Raw genomic sequence first — 7601 nt, 5'->3', positions numbered from 1 at the left:
CCAGTCATGGCAAACACCCATTTCCGAAGACACCAGAGATGACTCTACACATGGATGTCACCAGATGGTCAACACCTAAATCAGTTGCAGTCAATGATGGAGAGACTCTATATAGTCAGCAGAAATAAGACCTACAGCTGACTCTGACTCAGATTATCAGCTCCTTATTGCAAAATTCAAGCTTAAATTGAAGAAAGTGGGGAAAATCCCTAGACCATTCACATATGACCTAAAGCAAATCCCTTATGATTATACAGTGAAGGTAACAAATATTTTCAAGGGATTAGATCTGGTAGACAGAGTGCCTGAAGAACTATGGACAGAGGTTCGTAACATTGTACAGGGGATGGTGACCAAAGCCATCCCAAAGAAAAACAAATGCAAGAAGGCAGAGTGGTTGTCTGAGGAGGCCTTACAAATAGCCGAGGAAGGAAGAGAAGCAAAAGGCAAAGGAGAAAAGGAAAGATATACCCATCTAAATGCAGAGTTCCAAAGAATAGCAAGGAGAGATAAGAAGGCCTTCTTAAGTGAGCAATGCAAAGAAATAGAAGAAAACAATAGAATGGGAAAAACTAGAGATCTCTCCAAGAAAACTGGACATATCAAGGGAACATTTCATGCAAGGATGGGCACGATAAATAAAGAAACAGTATGGACATAACAGAAGTAGAAGAGATTAAGAAAAGATGGCAAGAATACACAGAACTGTACGAAAAAGGTCGTAATGACCCAGATAACCACGATGGTGTGGTCACTCCTAGAGTCAGACAGCCTGGAGTGTGAAGTCAAGTGGCCCTTAGGAAGCATCACTATGAACAAAGCTAGTGGAGGTGATGAAGTTCCAGCTGAGCTATTTAAATTCCTAAAAGATGATGCTGTGAAAGTGCTGCACTCAGTATGCCAGCAAATTTGGAAAAGTCAGCAGTGGCCACAGGAGTGGAAAAGGTCAGTTTTCATTCCAATCCCAAAGAAGGGCAATGCCAAAGAATGTTCAGACTACTGGACAACTGTGCTCATTTCACACACTAGGAAGGTAATGCTCCAAATCCTTCAAGTCAGGTTTCAACAGTAGGTGAGCCAAGAACTTTCAGATGTACTAGCTAGATTTAGAAAAGACAAGGGAACCAAGGATCAAATTGCCCACATCTGTTGGATTTTAGAGAAAGCAAAGGAATTTCAGAAATACATCTACTTCTGCTTCATTGACTACACGAAAGCCTTTGACTGTGTGGATCACAACAAACTGTGGAAAATTCTTGAAGAGATGGGAATACCGGAGCACCTGACCTGCCTCCCGAGAAACCTATATGCAGGTCAACAAGCAACAGTTAGAATCTTACATGAAACAACTGATTGGTTCAAAATTTGGAAAGAAGTACAACAAGGCTGTATATTGTCACCCTTTTTACTTAACTTATATGTAGAGAACATGGTGGGAAATGCCAGACTGGCTGAATCACGAGCTGGAGTCATGATTGCCAGGGGAAATATCAACACTCTCAGGTATGCAGATGTTACCATTCTAATGGCAGAAAGTGAAGAGGAACTGAAAAGTGTCTCGATGAGGGTGAAAAAGGAGAGTGAAAAAGCCGGCTTGAAACTCAGCATTCGAAAACCTAAGGTGGCATCTGGTCCCATCACTTCAAGGCAAATAGGAAGGAAAAAGTGGAAACAGCGACAGATTTTATTTCTTGGGCTCCAGAGTTCCTGCAAATGGTGACTGCAGCCATGAAATTAAAAGATTCTTGCTCTTAGGAAGAAAAGCTATGACAAACCTGGACAGCGTATTAAAAAGCAGAGACATAACTTTGCCAACAGAGGTCCGTCTAGTCAAGGCTATGGTTTTTCCAGTGCTCATGGATGGATGTGAGAGTTGGACTGTGAAGAGAGCTGGGCACCGGAGAATTGATGCTTTTGAACTGTGGTGTTGGAGAAGACTCTTGAGAGTCCCTTGGACTGCAAGGAGATCCAACTAGCCCATTCTAAAGGAGATCAGTCCTGGGTGTTCATTGGAAGGACTGATGCTGAAGCTGAAACTCCAATACTTTGGCCACCTGATGCGGAGAGTTGACTCATTGGAAAAGACCCTGATGCTTGGAAAGATTCAAGGTGGGAGGAGAAGGGGACGACGGAGGGTCAGATGGTTGGCTGGCATCACTGACTCGATGGACATAAATCTGAGCAAACTCCGGGAGATGGTGGAGGACGTGCTGTGCTGCGTCCATGGGTCACAAGCAGACACGGCTTGGTGACCGAACAACAACATAGGTGTCTCCACAACGCTAATTCTTCGGGGGGAGTTGAGCTTGTCCCCCATCCTCGTCTTTGCCTCCTGGCCCCTGGCCCAGAGCAGATCTTAAAGGAGATTCTGAGACCCAGTCCTCGAGAGCTGGGATCTTGACATAGCAGCTCCTGCGACCAAGTGAGAGGGGCCTTGATGTGGCTGCTGCTCAGGGTCTGAGTCCGGGGCTCCTGCGGCAGAAGCACCAGTTTTTGAACCTTTCAGCTTCTTTTGCTGGGCAGGTGGGTCTGCCTGGTGCTTGGCTGCAAGCAGAGAGCCCAGACCTGGCATCGGTCCTCCATGGGGCACGCCCAGCGCACTTGATGGCAAATAGAAGGGGAACAAAGTGCAAAGAGTGATGGTTTTATTTTCTTGGACTCCAAAATGGCTGCGGACAGTAACTGCAGCCATGAAATTAAGACGTTTGCTCCTTGGAAGGAAAGCTATGACCAACCTAGACAGCGTATGAAAAAGGAGGACCCACACTCCGGCTGTAGCTGCCTGTCCATGGCCTGCGCACCCGTGGCCCCAGGACCTCATTCTGCATTCCTGTTCCAATTCTGCTCCATGGATGCAGCGATGCATTTTCTGTTTTCTCCATTTATATCCTGACTCCTGCAGCTGCTGGGGCAGGAGAAGTGAGCAGAGCACTGAAGTGAGAGTCACACCCCCCTGACCCAGAGTCCTCACGTCTCTGTCATCCTGAGACAGCCGGGCTGCTGATGACGGACACCTCCTCACCGTCAGGAGCCGTGGTCCACCAGGTGGCGCGGTGGTCAGGGCGATACCTTGCGGCTTTTGAAGGTTCAGGAAGGAGCCATTTCATTCATTTCTGCATGTGTTTTAGAGCCGAAGGAGCCACTAATTGTGACAGCTCTGCCTTCCACTTTCCAAATGAGGAGACAGGCTCTCAAAGAAAATGGTTTGCCCAAGATCTTGTTAATTGCAAGAACCAGGTCTATCCCACCAGCATGCTATACAGGTGTCTCAGGACGGCAAACTTGCCTAACAAGGAATCTCCTTCTAAAGCCAAGATACTGCCAAATCTAAATACAACAAGATACTTACAATGAAGTCATTCTTATGAGATTAGATGAGTTGGTGGCCAGTTATTATTTTACTAAACTATCTCAATATCACAAAAACCTTTAGGCCATAGGTTGAATTTAATTATTCAGTAACAGCCAATTATTATAGTTTCCTTACTCTTTCACGAATGGACTTATAGGAAAATACCCACTACATGTAAGATAAAGTTTATGGTGTAAAGTGATTTAACACGATAGACAGTTGATGTTAATTTGGACAAGACAAGACTAACCTCCGAGCTGTGTGCTGTAGGTACTCAACATGTATGTTCCTGGAAAAGGTTGTGAAAGGCAAGCCTCACTTTCCCACGCACAGAACAGTGTTGAGGGCTCTGCTCCTCACTAGGAGGTCCAGACCACATATTTCGTCGACACTGCTGGCCATGTGCGGAGAAGGCAATGGCACCCCACTCCAGTACTCTTGCCTGGAAAATCCCATGGGCGGAGGAGCCTGGTGGGCTGCAGTCCATGGGGTCGCGAAGAGTCGGACATGACTGAGCGACTGCACTTTCACTTTTCACTTTCATGCATTGGAGAAGGAAATGGCAACCCACTCCAGTGTTCTCGCCTGGAGACTCCCAGGGATGGGGGAGCCCGGTGGGCTGCCTGCCGTCTCTGGGGTGGCACAGAGTCGGACACGACTGAAGCGACTCGGCAGCAGCAGCAGCAGCAGCTGGCCGTGTGGACGGTGGCAGGAAGGAGTCCCTGCAGAGACAGCTGGGCACAAGTGTCCCTTCCTATGTCCTGGGAGCCGCCACCTGCTCTGTCTGCCGCCCTGTGCGAGGAGCAGACACAAGAGGCGGCATTGCTTTGAAATGATCCACAGTGGTGCTGGGTCACCTCCCATTCCCGTCTTCCCAACAGGCTCCCCTGGCACCATGCGCACACAGGGCTCCCAAGAGACCCGTTCCCACCTCCAGAGAGCTCGACCAGGTGAGTCTGAGGAGGCCCAGGCTGGGCCGTAAGGACTCCTGGGTGATCCTGGTGCGTCTCGAGGTGAGAGCTCCTGTTGCTGAGTGCAGCCGCCTTCCGAAAGCTTCCTGTGCATCCCGCTGCCTGTGAGCGCTGCCCAGGAGTGTGGGCCTGGGAGAGGTTTCCATAGCAGCCCTGCTTTCCCACTCCACTAACTCGGATTCGAATCCCCAGCTAGGTACGTCTGTGTTGGTACTCAGCCTGCTGAGATTTGTTTATCACAGCTTTATTAACATATAATTCATACACTATAAAATTTACCCTTTTAAAGTATGCAGTTCAGTGGTTTTTAGTATGTTCACAAGGCTGTGAACACATTACAGCCAATTCCAGATGGTTTTCATCCCATGAAAGGCACCCTGCACCCATCAGCAGTCATTGTCAGCCTCTGCCATCTCCTAAGCCACCTTAGCCTGTGGGCCTGCCTGCTGCGGACATTCTCTACTAGTGGGATCACACACGGTGTGTCTTCTGTGTCTGCTTCTTTCACTGGGCATCGTGTCTTCGGGCTCATCGACGTTATGGCGTGAGTTAGAGCCCTGTTCCCTCTAAGGCTGAAGAGTATGCCACCGTAGGGTGGGCCCACCTTGTGTGCCCATTTGTCTGTTGGTGGACATTAGGTTGTGTCCGGTTTCATCGTGCTGGTGCTCTTTGAGAGGACGGTGATCAAGACAGGGGTCGGAAGCCTGGCTCAGAACGGTCCAGACGGGGGCAGCGCCTGCAGGAGACGCTCGCGTGCGGCGGGCTCAGCACTACAGCTGCTGTGCTTCTGCCGCTCAGGCTCCCTCTTTCCCCATCTTTTCCGGCCTCCCTGGGGGCTCAGACGGTGAAGCGTCTGCCTGCAGTGCGAGGGACCCAAGTTCAATCCCTCGGTTGGGAAGATCTCCTGGAGAAGGAAATGGCAACGTACTCCAGTACTCTTTCCTGGATAATCCCATGGACGGAGGAACCTGGTAGGCCATAGTCCATGGGGTGGCAAAAGTCGGACACGACTGAGCGACTTCACTTTCACTTTTCCATCTTTTCCGCCAGCAACTTCTGCCCGTTAGGATCGCCTGGGGATTCTGACACTGGTTAAACACATGAGCGCTCACTGGGCCTTCCGCCCTTTATCTGAGTCCATTGGTCTGCACAGGTACACACTCATGTTCTCATTAGCAGCTCAGGAAATTCTAACCTGCAGCATGACTAGAGGTGATTGGCTCTGGGCATATATCGCACACTCCTCGGAGTTACCTAGCTCAGTGGGGCTCTCCTGGGAGGAGCCTCCCCGGCCCCAGGAGCCCCGAAGAAGATGAAGGCAGATGGCTCCCCTTTCCCATCTTGTTCCAAGGTCATCATAGAAGGTTCAGTTCAGTTCAGTTACTCAGTTGTGTCCGACTCTTTTCAACCCCATGGACTGCAACACGCCAGGCTACCCTATCCACCACCACCTCCTGGACCTTGCTCAAACTCATGTCCATTGAGTTGGTGATGCCATCCAACCATCTCATCCTCTGTCATCCCCTTCTCCTCGTGCCTTCAATCTTTCCTAGCATCAGGGTGTTTTCTAATGTGTCAGTTCTTCCCATCAAGTGGCCAAAGTGTTGGACCTTTAGCTTCAGTATCATTTCTTCCAATAAATATTCAGGATTGATTTTCTTTAATAAGAAAAGATCTCTTTGCAGTCCAAGGAACTCTCAAGAGTTTTCTTCAACACCACAGCTGAAAAGTATCAACTCTTCAGTGCTCAGCTTTCTTTATGGTCCAACTCTTAACAACCATACATGACTACTGGAAAAACCATAGCTTTGACTACACAGACATTTGTCGGCAACTAATGTCTCTGCTTTTCAATATGCTGTCTAGGTTGGTCATAACTTTTCTTCCAAGGAGCAAGTGTCTTTTAATTTCATGGCTGCAGTCACCATCTGCATTGATTTTGGAGCCCAAGAAAATAAAGTCTGTCACTGTTTCCATTATTTCCCCATCTATTTGCCTTGAAGTGATGGACCAGATGCCATGATCTTAGTTTTCTGAATGTTGAGTTTTAAGCCAGATTTTTCACTCTCCTCTTCCACTTTCATCAAGAGGCTCTTTAGTTCCTTTTGGCTTTCTGCCGTAAGGGTGGTGTCATCTGCACATCTGAGGTTACTGATATTTCTCCCAGCCACCTTGATTCCAGCTTGTGCTTCATTCAGCCCAGCATTTCGCATGATGTACTCTGCATATAAGTTAAATAAGCAAGGTGACAATATACAGCTTATTGACATACTCCTTTCCCAATCTGGAAAGATTCTGTTGTTCCATGTGCGGTGCTAACTATTGCTTCTTGACCTGCATATAGATTTCTCAGGAGGCAGGTTGGTTCAGTTCAGTCACTCAGTCGTGTGCGACCCCATAAACTGCAGCATTCCAGGCCTCCCTGTCCATCACCAACTCCTGGAGTTTACCCAAACTTATGTCCATTGAGTTAGTGATGCCATCTAACCATCTCATCCTCTGTTGTCCCCTTTTCCTCCTGCCTTCAATCTTTCCCATCAGGGTCTTTTTAAATGAGTCAGCTCTTTGCATCAGGTGGCCAAAATATTGGAGTTTCAGCTTCAACATCAGTCCTTCTCATGAACACTCAGGACTGATCTCCTTTAGGATAGACTGGTTGGATCTCCTTGCAGTCCAAGGGACTCTCAAGAGTCTTCTCCAACACCACAGTTCAAAAGCATCAGTTCTTTGGTGCTCAGCTTTCTTTATAGTCCAACTCTCACATCCATACATGACTACTGGAAAAACCATAGCCTTGACTAGACAGACCTTTGTTGACAAAGTAATGTCTTTGCTTTTCAAGTTGACAAAGTAATGTCTCTGCTTTTTAATATGCTGTCTAGGTTGGTCATAACTTTCCTTCCAAGGAGGCAGGTCAGGTGGTCTGTTCTTCCCATCTCTTGAAGAATTCTCCAGTCAGTTGTGATCCACACAGTCAAAGGCTTTAGTGTAGTCAATGAGGCAGAAGTAGATGTTTTTCTGGAATTCGCTTGCTTTCCTATGATCCAGCATATGTTGGCAATTTGGTCTCTTGTTCCTCTGCCTTTTCTAAATCCAGCTTGAACATCTGGAAGTTCTCAGTTCATGTACTGTTGAAGCCTAGCTTGGAGAATTTTGAGCATTACTTTACAGTGTTTGTGAGGAGTGCAATTGTACAGCAGTTTGAGCGTTCTTTGGCATTGCCTTTCTTTGGGATTGGAATGAAAACTGACCTTTTCCAGTCCTATGGCCACTGCTGA

Source organism: Oryx dammah, unplaced genomic scaffold (assembly GCF_014754425.2).
Source record: "Oryx dammah isolate SB20612 unplaced genomic scaffold, SCBI_Odam_1.1 HiC_scaffold_18, whole genome shotgun sequence".
In the NCBI taxonomy this organism is placed as follows: Eukaryota; Metazoa; Chordata; class Mammalia; order Artiodactyla; family Bovidae; genus Oryx; species Oryx dammah.
Note: the sequence above shows the minus strand (reverse complement) of the source record.